This window comes from Cupressus sempervirens, chromosome 7 (assembly GCF_028749045.1).
Source record: "Cupressus sempervirens isolate cs-2001-9-10 chromosome 7, ASM2874904v1, whole genome shotgun sequence".
NCBI classification, from domain to species: domain Eukaryota; kingdom Viridiplantae; phylum Streptophyta; class Pinopsida; order Cupressales; family Cupressaceae; genus Cupressus; species Cupressus sempervirens.
Genome location: NC_143124.1, coordinates 305,868,467 through 305,885,504, shown reverse-complemented (window position 1 = coordinate 305,885,504; position 17,038 = coordinate 305,868,467).

Below are 17,038 nucleotides of genomic sequence, written 5' to 3'. Positions count from 1 at the left end.
TCAAAAATTAGTAATTTCCTCAAATAAACTCAATGGTGTAATAATGGTATAATTATAAGTAATATTGTAAAAATAAAGTGTTACTTACACAAAGGTTGTATGCTACAACCCTCACCATGTTCACCACATAGTATCACAGATATCACATATTTTCGTAGAAGAACACATAATATCTTAGATCATGATCCATAAGATAAAATAAAATATAAACATCCATTGAATTTCTATTATTTTTTTAGATTAATTACTGCTTACTTTCAAAGAATCAACCCTATAGCCCAAATCTTCTTTCAGTGCCTCTTTTTCCTCACTTGTGTCACCCTCGATGATAATGTTAACAATTTCATCACTGCATCTTTGTTTGAGTTGTTGGGCCTTCAACATAGGGTGAGCACTAAGGGTGATGTCATGTAGAAACGAGGCTCATATTTCATATCACATTTGATCTGCTATAATTTAAAATTTTCCCTATCATTTGTTACATCAATATCAATAAAATTCCATCAAAATAAGTCTAAAGCCATAAAGAAACGAACATAATAATATGAAATTTATTTCTATATAATTTGAACAATTATAATAATTATGTTTTACCTCTACGAAAGAAGGTATATGAGATGGTGCATCCCTGCCTATGGATGTTGGTCTATCAATGTCACCCTATGAAAGATATAAGTAATTCTTAGCGATCAGTAGACAAATGGAAGTATTTGACATGTATTTAATGTTTATGTCTACACATATGGTTTTGAAAGAAAAATTTAGTGTAACTAATGTGTATATCTTAATAAAATATTGGATATGTTATACATAATGTTTATATTATATGGACGCATGGTTTTGAAAGAAAAATTTGGTGTAACTAATGTGTATATTTGCAAAAATATAGGACATGTTGTACTTAATGTTTATATCTGCACATGTGGTTTTGAAAGAAAAATTTGGTATAACTAATGTGTATATTTGCAAAAATATTTGACATGTTGTACTTAATGTTTATATTTGCACATATGGTTTTGAAAGAAAAATTTGGTGTAACTAATGTGTATATCCACAAAAATAGTGGACATGTTGTACTTAATATTTATATCTACACCTATGGTTTTGAAAGAAAAAATCCGCATAACTAATTTGTATATCTACAAAAATATTGGACATATTGTACTTAATGTTTATATTTTCACATATGGGTTTGAAAGAAAAATTTGGTCACCTCGCTCAAATTAACCCATATTATAATATCAACAACTTTCATTGAGCCTTTTTATTACTCATTGTTTGTCATGAGTTGGGATTGTTTAGTAGGGAAAGTTTGTATTCGTTGTAGAATATGCACATATCAGAGATATGACTATTAGTTTTAGTAGCTCAGTATGATTAATTCAATCCGGTAGTTATTTGGCATCCCCTTTGCCATTTTTCTTGATTTAAAAAACATTAAGGGTTTGATTGAAGAGAAGATTGAGAAGAAGCTCAAAAAATGGAATAAGTGTTATCTTTCCTTGGCTAGAAGAAATGAGGTTTGCAAAAAGATATTGTCCTCTTATAATTTCTACTCTACTTCTTTCTTGATGCTAAACCATTTCTAGTTTAATGTTATACAAAAGAATTTTGGAGATTTCTAATCTGATTGTAAGGGGGCTTTGAAGGCACATGGTGTGAAATGGGATTGGTGTGCCATGAGAAAAAGAAAAGGAGGATTGGGCTTGAAGGATCATAGAACACAAGTTGTCACTTGCTACTAAATAGATTTTCAAGGCACTACAAGTAATAGAACATTTAAAAGTCTTGGTTAGATGAAAAATTAGTAGGGCAACCCCAACTAGAGGTTCCTCATGGAACGATTAGCACTTTTGTTTCCTCATTAGTGGATCCTTTTCCATGATTTTTTTCTGGATCTAATGTTATAAATCCTTATTGAAAGGATGGGAGAATGTTAGACAAGATATTACATAGAATAAAAATATATCAGAAAGTAATATAATATGTGGGGAAAGTTCCAGTTGATAAATCTTTGTGCATTGAAACATATCACTAGCTTTACTACAAGGGCACTTAGTAAGAGCATGTTATAGAAAGGGAATTGAAATTTTGTTGTGAAAAACTATTGGTCTGGGAAGAAGTATGTCAGTTTAAAACAAAAACAAAAACATTTTGTGGTAAATCTGATTTCAATTTAAACTAATTCTATTTATTGAATCGCCAATAGCCATGGGTTATTTATTATTCTTCATTTATTTTAAAGTGAATTTTTATTATGTACAAGGATAAAAACATTGGCATGTAGTTACTTCTAAAGTTGATGGGTGAAAAAGCATTAGAACTTTAATCAATTACAAAGGGGACACTATTGTTGCTAGAGGATTCAAACTTTGATAAGAGACGAAGTTGTGGAATTTCTCATAGGAGATAATACAAGAAAAATCTATAGATGATCAAACCAATTCATCAAAATTTAAACATGTATATCATTTATGGTAACCTATACCAAAGGAGGGAAATTATTGAACCCATGTACCAAAACTAAAACCCAAATTGGCAACTTAGATGAAAATCTAAGCATAATTTAAATACTCCACTTGAGCTGAAAAAATCAACATCAAGGCTTCAAAATCCAAAATTAATCAGCATGATATAACTAAAGTCAAAGGATGACGACAAGTGCCAACTCACAAAATTCATTAATAAATTGAATTTTTTTTTTATCTTGCATAACCTAAATAATAGAATAGAGTAAAGGATAAAGGATTATCAAAAATTTGTACTTACCCAACAAAGATCCAATGCAACACCAACCAGTAGAGATTCAATACAACATGAATTAGGACAAATAGGCCCTAAAGACCAAAGAAGGATTTTGTGGAAATAGAAAGAAATCATAAGCAGTGAAAGCAAAAATTAAATTAAGGGTTTCCTTTTTATCTTGTTTAACCTAAAATAGAACAAAGAATAAAGTATTGTTGAAAATTTGTACTTACCCATGTTATAAAATGAAATTATAAGATATATAAATAGTGTGAAAATGATATAAATAATAAAATCATATTAAATTGTGCAAGCCAACAAATGGGTGAATAGAGATGTTATACATGTATCTACAAAACAAAAAGATCTTAATGAAAGCTATAAGGCACATTTGATGCAAGTGGATGGACATGCTTGAGAGCCTTTTTGTTGTCTATAATGCACACATAAGCTATACCAAACATATTTCTCAATATCTGAGTCTTCCATAACTTATCTTAGGCATATTCATAAGAGGGCATAAGCTACTATGAACCTTAATCTTCTACACTCTGGCTGATATTTTGATATATGTTTCCAAATTTTGATTCAATGGATTTCATATATTGTAGACATTTGATAGTGACACCATGTTTAACTTTATATTATGTTATTCAATTTTTTTCCTTCAAAAATTTTCTATTGTACTTATCTGATCTATGCATAATTGTGTATGAGGGTTAAGTAGCTTCTATTTATCTCAATTATTATGTATTTGATGTTTATTGATGTGCATGAAAATATCTTTGAATTTCATAGGGTCTTTTATTTTCCAAGTCCTTGTCAAGTCTTGGCCAAGTTTGAGTCTAATTTTAGCTTTCTAAGTCAGAGGCAAGTCTGAGTCCTATAACTATGGTCTAGACTACATGCAGGAGAAAAAATTGCACTAAAATGGATGTTTATGCTTGATGATAAGATCTTCTAATGTGGATATGGCATTGCAAAGTATTCCAAGGATAGAACACATTTTCTATGGTAGGAGCATGTACTATTTGGAAGAAAAATCTTTGCATAGGATTTAAGAATAGTAATTGATAATTAAATAATGAATCTTATATTTATAAGATGATTGTGTAAAAGTTTTCTTTCTTATAGAGTAATGTGAATCTTCTTATGTTTAGCAAAAATATGCACACAAGCTTTCTTGCCCGTGTATTTTATAAATTTTGGGAACGTTGTGAGGTGACTTCTTTCTTAAAATTAGCTTGTTGGTATTTTCTTGTTTTGTAATCTAATTTATCTAAAACTTCCTTGCATGATCAATTATTTTAAATAGACTTCTCTTGCATGACTTACCTATGGAATCTCTTTCTTCATCACCTAAAGTGACACTTGTATACATCAATTGAATGCATTAATTTATGGTCTCATTTATCCTTTTATTTACCATGTTTTCTTGAAATTGGGATGCATTAATATGTTCATGAAAGTGGATAATGCAAGTTGTTGAGCAGAATTAGATTTAGAGATTGTCTAGAATGTCAGTTGTGTAGTTAGGATAGGATTTCTCATGATAAAATCCATCACCTTGAACTCCATGATCAATTTAGTGCAAATGAAATCCATCCATGTATGTAGAAACTTGAATCAGAAAATAGCAAGCTATGCTGAAATAGTAGGGCTCTATCTAAGATCCCCAGTACTTATCTATGTCTAACTAAATGGATAAAATGAGTTGAAGCAATATTTGGTACATGCATAGGTTTACTATTGGGTGTGTATGTGATGTCATCCTGACATTACTATTCTCATTGTGTGTGTCCCTTGTGTTCCATCCATCCCATTATGCAAATTTTTTTATATGACTACAATCAAAGCTCCATTTATCTTCTTAGTTTTTCTTGTTTATTCCACCATTTTTCTGTTCATGGTAATGTAATAGTAAGAGATTCTAAGTTATCATTGTTTAGGGAACCTCAAGAAATATGCAATAAATATGGTTGAAATCATTTTACTATATAATTTTTTAATGTATTAGTGTGGCTAGCACTAGAACTTTCAAGAAACTATTAAATGGCTTTTCTAGTTTAAAATATTGATTAACTACACATTTAATTCGCCTGAAATGTAGCTCAAACGTAAATGATGCAATATGTAGTTGTAAAGCTGATGTAACAGATATTACAATTGTGTCATTTCCTTCTTGGGTTTCTGTTTGGATTATACTCCCCATCTTGTATTTCTCTTTAAAGGCATAATCTAGACTCTTGACATTATTATTTCCATTTTGTTCTACAACAGTCATATTTGATGATCTGATTTGATATAGTTCATGCCAAGATTCCATTAAATAAGACACTAAATTTGACATAAATTTGGCCCCCTAATGTGAAACACCTAAGCTTGGTCCCTAAATGTAAATGCCTAGGCCTAAATGGATCATTTCTAAACCTAATCCATAGGAATGCCTTAAATAAAATGTGGGCTCAAAAATCCCACTTTAGATACAACAAGGAAACCTTCATAGCTAAATGTGTGAAGAAAATACCTATATCAAGCCTTCAAATGCAAGCATTCTTTGTTCAAAGCTCTACTCATGAGCTTGTATAAGGTAGAGTGTGGGCTTAAATCCACACAATAGGCCTAAAATTAATGAATGTAGCCCTAAATATGAGCATATGTGCCAAAGATCAGGCCTTAAATGAGGCATGTGGGTGCAAATTTGTTATATCTGACCTAAATGTGAATTGGATAAGATCTATAATGGAAAATGTTTGAACCCAAATGCAAACACCAGGCTCTATATCATCAAACATATGGATCTTATGGAACTAAAATTAATGTAGGTCTAGGCCTAAATTCAAATTCAAACTTCTAAACCTAAGCCCCATGGAATGGGACCCAAAGCTCAACACAAAGTTTGATGGCAAGATAATTGACATTATAGTCATGTTTTTTTATTAGTGACACACAAACTTAATTAGATAGTTAGTAGCTACCGAGCTTATATTTTAGTTTATAGCGTTAACCAAGTAATTTAGGCTCTATTGAGTTTGTTGCTACCATGTTCCAGGAACAATATCCAATTCACATAGAGTTGTATTTACCAAGTTCATGACTATTAGTTTAAATCAAACTTCATAGTATTTACAAAGTTTCTTAGTACAAACTGAGTTCTCTAGTGTTTATCGAGTTTGTAGCTTTAGTGAAGTGAATCTAGTCTTGATCGAGATAAGAAGTGTCAACCAAGTGATTCAATTTATACCAAGTTTGTAGTGATATTATTGACCAAGCTATGTAGTGTCAACCAAGTGATTTAGTTTATATGATAAGTTTCATAGTGTTCAATGAGTTACCAATGTAGACTGAGGTCAAACCACTTGGAAGTGATTAGTATGAGCCAAGCTTCAATGTCTATCAAGTGCATGATGATGTTGAGCATTGACAATGGTTGCCGAGTATTTGAACCTCATCAAGTTTGTCTTCAAAACCTAAGTACCTATAGTTGAGTTGACTTTGTGTATTTTGGTGAAACTTGTATTGTAGCTAACTTTGATGACTTGTAAATTAGATTGGTATATATGGAATGCATTGTACCACATTCAAAATGTGGGAACATATGACTAAGAAAGATATGGATAAGAGTAGAAGTTTGAAGTGAAAAGACTACAAGCAATATAAGGAGCAACAAAGATTTATCTATTATAGTAAGGTGATCATTACACTCCAAAGGAATCTCATTCAGCAAATCAAGGTTGCAGATCAAAGATCAGCCCCTGGTTCATCCTAATAGGTGGAATAGTTGAATTCTTTCACAAGGTAGACTTAATAGTCCTTTTTAAATCTCTTTACCAAGTACATACTTCACTTTCTATTTGTAAATCCGTTTGTAATGTCTACCTAGTAGTCCTTATTGCAATGAATAGGGAAAATCATCAAAAGTGATCATTGTAAGCCTTAATAGGCCAACTTTATACTGCAATACTTAAGCTTGTGGGTATCATCCCCACCCTAGTTTTACTTTCTAATTGGAAGGTTTTTGGGTTACCATATTGTGTGCCATAGTGTTATGAATATTTTAATGCTTTAAGTTTTTTGCATGCATGCAATTAGATCAAATTACATGTGAAGGATTCATTGGTGAATTAAGATTAAGTTTTATTTGTTCCTGGTTCACCCCTCCCCTCTCAATAACCTAGACTATCTTATGTTTCCAACAAAGACCCTAATTGTGGCCAATTCCCCATAGCCTCAAGTTTAACCACTAGAGGTCCAAATTTAATGAGGGGATCCCTACCTAGAGAAAAGTGATCCAATATGGAGGTCATCAAAATCAAAGATTTGAACTAGAAGAAAGGAAAAAATTTAATAAGCATGATATAGGTTCAATATAAATGAAGTTGCTATTAAATATATGATGGTAAATATTAAAATTAGTAGCCCTACAAGGAATAAAATTGATCCAAGATACCTTGTCTATATAAACAAGGCCACTTTACACTTAATAAGAAGTTTGTTCAAGCTGATTGTAGGTACATCTGAAGTTCAATCTAGTAGGGCAGAGATTTTTCATTTTATTAACTATTTTATTACACAACTGCATAAAGGATATGATATAATTCAACCTACACAGTTTTTTCCACAAGATTTCATGCGAAATGTGGACAAATCTCATACATTTACCAGGAATTGGGTCTAATTTTAACCATCTTTGAACAAGTTAAACTCTGATTTTAATCCCTATCAACATTTACCAGCAAGAGGATTATGATTACAAGCATTTACTAGAAAATTAAGGTCTGATTTCATTCATCTTAGACATATGTAAGCCTTGAAATTAATTAAACTAGTCTCATTCTTCAAATTTTGTTCTTCTCACAAAAATGTTGGTATTGTGGATAGAGATCTACAACCATTTCTAGAACAATATAGTTTAGCAACAACCTTTGTTTCTTAGAGCTCACTCAGAAAAAATTTCTGTCAACATAGTAAAATTGAATAGAGAGAAGTGGTAGGAGATCTAGGATTTACAAATGATCAAACTTTTAAGTTTTACATGTCATTAAAGTACTACATTTTCTAATTTCAAAGTCTATTGTTAAATTTTTAAAGTTTGATTTTAGAACTTTGGTAACTATTAACTTTAGAATTTAATTTATTGTGTGATAACAAAAAGAGAAATCATGGAAATAGGTGACAAAAATCCAAATCCATAGCCAAGAAAAACAACTTGACCCATCAGTAAGGGAGAAGAAAGGAAATGACCAAAAAGGGAAAGGGTTAAGGAGCCAAAAGTATTGAAAGTTATAAAGCACAAAGGTTGGCACAACTAAAATCTGATAAACAAGATATGACTCCTGAATCCACCTTTACCTCCAAACAGGAGCACTTGGGAAAAACCAATATTGTCCCATTTGACATGGATCTAGTAAGCGACTAATGCAAGTAAGAGTAATCACAATCCCCTAAAGGATAACCAACTATCCTTCTTAAGACCTACTCAATTTTAGGGTAGATTTGAAATGCTCCTATGTTCCCTTCACCAACTTCACAACCTTAACTCACCCTATCTTCCAAGTGGTTTAGAACATATACCCAATAGTAATCACCCTTACACCTCTCTTCACCTACATCTTTTGGGATCTTGAGCTACCATACACCCTAACATATCATTATCCAACCTTCTACAAGGTTTATTTTCCAATTGATAGGTCCAACACTTCCCAATATGCCAAATTCAAAAGTTGCACTAGAAGGCCTAAAAGGGGCTCATTCATAGTAGCCCTGTTTTGCCAAACTTTACACTAAACTAGACAAAATTCCCCACAACCACCAAAAATAATTATAGAATCTCTTATCATGTATAAAACCATATCTAAATCTCCAATATTGGGTTAATATTACAATTTTACAGCCCTATCCTACCGATCCATAGTTTATATGCTTTCTTGCTTAATAGCATTTTTTGATCATTTTTGTTGCTTCACTCATAACACCATTTGGATTTAATTTATATTATCTATTGGAAACATTATAATTCACTTTGCACTAAATCCCAATCTTCTAGTACTTGAAATGTGGTCTCCAAACTCAATTTCAGAGTTTGTTAGCATGTAACAACATGGAATACATACACCACAAGTTGTTGTTGGACCCAACCCAATAAAAAACCACCAAAACTAGTACAATGGAATTTTTCCAAGAATCAAAACCTTTCCTTTCACTAGACACTAGGAATACTCACCGTGAGATTTGAGAGAAATATAATATTTAGAATTCAAACCCTATCATAGTCTAGGTAAACAACAAGCAATGAAAAAATCATAATTAATAATTTCTTTATTAGGTTCAAATCAATTCATTCCTCCTTTCATTTAAAAATCAAAGATAAAAACTTTCCAAAATAACTTCAACGCTTACTATCACCCAACTGGTCAAATAAGGAAAATAATTGCTAGTTGTGCATAAATATGTTGTCAAAGATAAGTTTTTTTATTCATTCCCAATCTGTACATGGTATCTTTTCTGCTTACAAAGAGGAAGGTAAAGCAATGTATATTTCCCCTATCTTGAAATTACAACTTAAACTACTTAAATCAAACCAAAATAAAGTTGACTATTGAGCTTCCACATTTTGCAAGAAAAGATGAAAAAAAAAAGGTTGCACGACAACTTTTTTTGCAATTTTTGAAAAGTTTACATTTTTCCACAAAAAAAGCATAAGAATTTCACTATGGTCACCTAACTATACCAAAATATGAATTAGGTTTATACAGCACAATATTGATGATTTCTTTGGTCAACTCTCATGTTTGACGACTCATTGACCACCCTTTGACTTTTCTTGTAACCTTAGTAATCATGCAATCCAAATGTCAAAAATGCACAAAAAGAAAATCTAAACTAACTTGTGTCAAGTTGGACACTTATTGACCTTCACACTCTTCTCCTTATTGGTTCATTACCTTAATTGGGACCTAGGTCCCATATACCAAGGATGGAATGTATGGAGTCCTCAAATCAAAAGAAACAAGAAGATAGTGAAGAATAGTATTGTGTGAGTAGCGGTCTTCCCACCTACACATTGATAGACAAAAGTAGTCTTGGAGAAGGCAAGAAAATACAATCCAACTACTATACAAGTTGTCACACCAAAGGTTAGCAATGGAGTTCTACTTACAATAGATGTTATGAGGATTAATTTCAATATCCCAGAGCACAAGATAGGTATTTTTTGCATGGATACATACATTTTGGAGAGAAAAAAGACATTTTTATTGATATACACTTGCAAATATCTAGATTCCATAAGATACTTATATAACAAACTTCCAATGGATAGATTCCTGCATATAGAAATCCATAGATCTTTTGGTAGAATATTTGATCCTTGGGACTAGTTTCTTGTCACCTTCAAGTCCTATGTAGGTCATTAATTTCAAACAATAAAGATTTTCTACACTATCTTATCACCTAATCCGATAGCATACAATATCTCTTCCAAGGAGGGTACCTTTGTTATATGTGTTAGCAGAGAGAGACATAAGTTACTAAGAAAGAAAGGTGACAAAATGCCAAGAATTCAACTAGACTAGTTGGAGTATGCAAGAAACCAATCAACAAGTCCTGATAACTAACGTAATATAGACAAGATACTCATAACATGGAATGAAGGATATCAGACATTTTCTTCATTATGTATTCATACTTTAATAAATATAACAACTTATAGATGATCATCAAGGTTTCAATCATCCATATCATTTACTTTTCATCTTCTACCAAAGTTATAGATTGTAGGAAGCATTTTGGCATTATGATAGCATATCACTATTTCTTCATATTATTGACAAGATTAATACTCCCAAGTGACTTTAGTAGGATCTTGATTATATTTGCACATGGATAAGGTTTGATATCCCCAAGATGATTCTTGATCATGAATGGATAGATTCATCTCTGCTTTGCCAAGATACTTTCTTATATAGCTTTGGGCCCTTTAAACTTTTTCTATGTTACATTCTCTTGTGAGATTTCTTAGGGTTTTGTCTTATTTTCTATGATTCAAATCACAATAGACTTATTCTTCTTATATAGCTTCGTACATGACTCTTTTAATTTGATATAAATTTTAAATTAATGTATACGTTTCAGTTCTTCAACATGTAAAGTCATTGTCCTTGTTTTTATTAAAAATACCAAGCATACAAAAGAAAAAAGATAAACAAGATAGACAAAGATAATATATATAGTCAGCATGAAAGAAAAATCATTTATTGGGAGTAGCTAAATGGTAAGGAAAATATTCTATATAACATGACAAAGTTATAAAAGAATTGACAAAAGAAATGAATAAGTATAATAATACATTATCTATTTTGTAGAGGATTATACATCTATGGTGGTTGATTTGAAAGTTTTCTTAACTCTGTTAAAATCCTTTGTAAAATGTATTCAAAATCAATTTGGTCTCATTTATTTATGGGTTCTCAAACCCTAGATGTTGTGTGCCAACATGATACTCTCTAAAATCATTTTAGTCTTTCTTAGGACGTTTCTTGTAGGTTTTTAGTATGATTGATAAATCAATGTGCTAATTTATTTGATATGAAATAAGGATTTCTAAATAGACTTGGAACAATCAATAATCTAAAGATTCATTTAATTCATCAATGGAAAGCTAGAGATTTAAAACAAATTCAAATGTGGAAACATGGAGTTTCAAAGTTAGAGATTTAGAAGAAAAAAATTGAAAAAGAAATGTGGAGTTTCAAACATGCATTGATTACCTTTCATCGATTATGTTTCATACATGATTATATTACATATATCCCAAATAGGGCCAAGGAACTAACTTGAAAATGGCTCCTGTATTACTACAAACCGCCGTCGTAACTACTCAATGCCAAATAACAAAATAAGAATTTTCTTTTCTTTTTGTTGTGGGCCCGATTTGGTCAAAATTTTGACCAAATTGGGAAACCCTAATTTGGTAAAAATTTTAACCAACATGAGAAAAAATAAAATAAAAAAGTATTCAAGAAGCCCATTTAGGGCTTGGTCAAAAATCTTGGTCAAAATTTCAATGCAATTTTACTAATGGCAGTTGAGTATTCTCTCAGATAGTTTAGCTATAAAGGAGATTGTAGAGATACTAGACAATTGTATTGGAAAATTTACAAGGAAAAAAACTTATGAGGAATACCTAGTCAAATGGAAAGGCAGTCGAGAAGAAGATTCATCATGGCTAGCAAGGGAGAAGGTTAACCATCTTGGTTTTCCTTTGAACACTTAAGACATGATGGAGTGACTTCTTAAATTACCTAAGGTGTCTAATACAAGCACATCCAGGGTGTAAGAGAAATCTTACATCACCCAAAAATATTTTCTTTTTAGTCTTTTCTATTTTAAAAAGGGCTAGTAGACAGAGGGTTTCTATTCCTAGGAACTTGTCAATTTTAATAAGTTTTTAATATGATCTTAGAATGTTCTCATTTTTTACATGAAGGTTCATTTTAGAGTTATAAGCCTACCATAAAAATCTCATTGCTTCGGCTTAAGTATGAAGTTATTACAAATTTTTGGTAGAAAAAAATCTAGATAAATCTCCAAGCTCACTATGGGAGGCCTTAGTGTACTAGGATGAGGTTTGAAAACTTGACGGAGGGGCACTTATGCCATTCTAAGCCTATAGATTAATAGCTAGCATTTTTTAAAAGTGGTTATAATAGCCAATTAAATCAATAGTTTGAGAGTTATGGCCTTTTGCAATTGGGCCACCCAAAATTTCTAAAATAATTGTTAAAGATGTACTTGGCTGACTCTAAATGTATCATTAGTGTCTAACAGCCCTAGGTATTTAGTTTCAATGTCAAGAACCTTCCCAGGTGAGATAAAATTGCCTATTTAATAAAGGCTTGAACATTGTCTAGGACAACTTTTGGTGGTTGTCTACAGCTAAATCTTGCAAATTAATGTAATGAAGGAACCCATGTGGGTTAGCGTATTGTACTTGTAAATTCTATAGTTCTGCATTTGTGGCGATAATAAGAAGTCCATATTTTTTTCTCGTATTTGGTGTTATTTATTTAGTTTTGTTATGAGTTTATGGTATTAAAGAGAGTATCCTTCATTAATTTTAGCAAGATATAATAACAATATTAGCAGAATAGAGAAATCAGTAGCTAGCAACTTTACTTCAGTTCCATAGAATATAAAGATGTTTGAATGCATCACAAAATCAAAGTCCTCCCAAAGAGCATTCATCTAGATATCAAGAGTAATCTTCTTAAACCCTTGAGTATTATATTTTGTTTCATGTATCATAACACATTTAAAAATTGAATTTCCTTAATACAAGACTTGAGAAAATGATTCTTAGTATGGTTTTTAAGACTCTCAAATTCTATTAAATCATTTCCTTCAACAAAAAGACTAGGTAAAATTTAAGTCTAAATATAGATATGTCCTCAATTGAAGACCTTACACCAGAAAAACTAGAGGTCCATATTATATATTTTTTTCTATTATTTGTAAATCCCTCGAATGTTGTATCATTTCACTATAATCTTCTTACAAATCATCCCCCATCTCATTTTGGTCTTTACCATTTAAAAATAATCCTTTCTATTACCATTCACAATATCTAGCTTTTTCTACCCTTTTTTTCCATCAATAATGCTCCTATAAAGCTCACTATAAGAATGGGTAGACAAATTATCCATAGTAGGAGAAGATCTTTAAACTTAGAGGTGAGTTTTTAGGTCTTTAGGTCTTTCCAAGAGACGAGCGAGGTGGGAGACAAAGGGGCCAATACTATTTTTTTCTCAAATAAAGTCCAACTTAAGGGTTGATCCATGTTCCATGGGAGACAAAGATATGGAACCTTCCCAATGAGCCAAAATAAGGTTCTTAAGATAACTGTGGACAATAGCCATATTCGATTCATCTTTGTGCATGAAGGAGACAACAATTTTAATAGGGTAGGACTCTCCAAAAATGGAACACCACCACTAAAAAGGTTAACCTCATGAATAGAAGAGAGGGTAGCATGTTCTATAAAGTCAAAGATAGTATAGACAACCAAAGGTTTCATAAACCAAACACAAATGTCAAGGATAATGCTTCATTCCTAAGAATCAAATCAAATAGATTCTCACTTTTGTAATATAGGGCTTCAAGGCATGCCTTATTTGTTGATTTTAATGTATTATAGGTTTGGAGTATAGTGTTCACCAAAACACTAATACAAATCCAAGTAAAAAGGAGTCAAAAAATGGTCTAGACAATCCTATACATGAAAATAAGGGAGACTAAAGAGTCTACTATGCCTCTAAAAATCTTGATATTCCAAATTTTGGTAAAAGGCCTAGAATGTAGATCTGCATATGTTTCAAGTCTTCTAGGCCGAAAAGAGGCTTGAATCCAACACTTGCATAGAGAAATAATATTCATGTTTCTAGTGCCATCCATCTAGGGACCATTACTAACGACAAAAGGGCTCATCTTTATTTAGGAAACAAAATAAGAACATTTCATATTATCAAAACATTAATTTTATAACTACCCTTTATGGCCCCAATAGTTTAAGTCAATTTAATTTTTTATTTAGTAAAGGGTATATAGGAAAATATGTTTTCCACCATGGATAGCTCTAGAGATACATCTATGCCAACCAAAAGTTCACTTGGGATCGACACCTTATAACAATTTGAACAAGTTGTATTGAAGCGTCACTTCTCCATAAGTGTAGTAGAGAGACCAAGCATGTTATCCAGAAATAAATGACTCAAAGAAGAGAGATTAATAGATATATTATCACCTCCAAGTAGAGTTAAGAAAGGGGCATCCCTAGAAGAGTTCACAACAAATTGAGAGCCAGAAGCTCAAATCGAAGGGAGAGTGAAACAACATCAAGAGCAAAAAAAAAAGAGAAACTTGGGGGTCAATAGCAACCACCATAGGGTAATGTAAAAAAAATAAATAGAAGAGAGACCTAAGACACACGTCTTGGCTTCCAAAGGTGAGATCCATGAAGAAGAAAGAAAAAATATTTAGGGAGTAGGAGGAGGATCAATTTTCCTTTTCACTAAAGGTATGTGTTATTTATGGCTTCTCCTATAGGAAAAAAATCTTAAACAAAAAGAATTAATATGATTTTGAATTTTTATGCCTTTGTTTACATTGTATGTTGTCAAGAACCAAAAATAACTTAAAATATTCTTTCTAATTGTAAAATTTCTTAGAAAGTTTGGAAATATAGGGGAGAAAAATTGTGTTCGTAATCACCTTTTAGTAACTGTCTCATTAATGTTGTTATGTAGTGGCCCATCTTAGTCAATGATTTATCATTTTTCTCATTTTTACCTAAAACTCAAGCTCTTTTTCTCTAGAATATATGGTGAGAGGGGGATAGGGAAAAAATTAGAAAAATAATTATAAATTGAAACACTTCCTCATTGATGTTAGAGACATTGATCTAATAAACTATCACAATGGATCTTCCTTCGATGAGATAATCATCACAATATTAGATTATATTTAAAATTTATGCAAGCACAACCCAAATTATCCATGAATGTTAGTAGTCAATCTAACTTAGTTAAAATTATATTTCTTCACTTATTCAAAATAAATATATATTGACTTGTGTTTGGAAAAATGATTCTTTAAATAATCCTCCTCCTCAAAATTAGTGGAGTCATACATGATTTCGATAGAGGTCTAATAAAAGCATCAATATAAATGGTGAAGTATGTACGACAATGAGCTCAATCATTCTATTATTTTTTTCTTTCATACATATTATGACAATAATCTAAACTTTGTACAAGATATTTATTATCTCATTTATATACTCACCACATTTTAATCAATTAATATCTTTAAATATTTTAAAAATATCATATTCATATATGAATTCAACTTTCAAAGATATGAATGTTGTTTATATGAAGACTTCCATATTTGAATTAAAAGTAGTCTCTATAATATACGATATATCAACATCTTATTCAACAATATAACATTATCTCTCATGAATAAATTTGAAAATATAATAAATGAATAAAATTAATAGCGTGTATCTTGTTATTTAGAAGACTGGTAATATTAAGAGTTAGACATGAAAAAGTTCCTCATCTTATATTTTGTTTAACACATTTTTGTAAATAAATTGATATATTTTTGGATTCGATTGTGTAAAGACACTTTTGTTTGACATCGCTTGCTCTCTTCATCCTGATGATGGATCACGTAGTGTGATTCGAAATGTTGATGGTAAAAATCTTTAAACAATCGAATCCAAAAATATATCAATTTGTTTATGCTATGGATTGTGGAAATTTGGTCTCTTTAACATTTTTGTAAAACTTATGTTTTCTGCTTCAAATATACCTTGCTTATAAAAAAAAAAAAGAGATGTTATGTCTATCTTCTGTCTTGACATTGTGTGGCTAAGACCTTAGAAACTCAGGGAGGCAATGATTCGTTGTGTACTTGAGGATTGAATGACACGATTTCTATGACTAACTTTTTTTCAAAAAGCAACCAATGCGATTTTGAGACAACCAACAGTATAGCATTAACTCTAATAAATAAATTTGAAAATATAATAAATAATTTTTTTTTAATGGTGTGTATCTTGTTATTTAAAAGATTCCTAATACTAGTATAGATATATTAAATAAATCTATCTAAAGAAATGCCTATAGATATCCACTCCAAAATAATTATAATTTAATTTACTACATCTAAAATTATTTAATATTCTTTATCTCCATTTATTTAGTTTTTTACTAACTTAAGCTTTTTATTTTAATTTCTTAAAATACGGATGATTTATTTCTCTAAATATTATAATTTAAATGGATTCTTTTTGGCATTTATCAAATTATTTTTAAAAGTATATTCTAGTTATAATAAATCTAGACTTTTGATATGTAGATGGTTGTCAAATTTAACCTAGAAGAATAAAAGTTAACATTACCACACTCACACCTCCCTTTCCCCCATTATACCATTGTAGAATGCTTATCGACATTAATTAAGAGTTAGACCCGAAGAAGTTTACCATCTTATATTTTGTTAAACACAATTTTGTAAAAGTTATGTTTTCTACTTTAACTATACCTTGCTTATAAAAAAATTTAAAAGAGAAAAAGAAAAGTTCTGTCTATCTTCTATCTTCACATTATGATGCTTTGTAAAAGTTATGTTTTCTACTTTAAATATACCTTGCTTATTTAAAAAAATAAAGAGATCTTCTGTCGTGACATTGTGTGGCTAAGACCTTGCATGGAGACAACGACTCCCT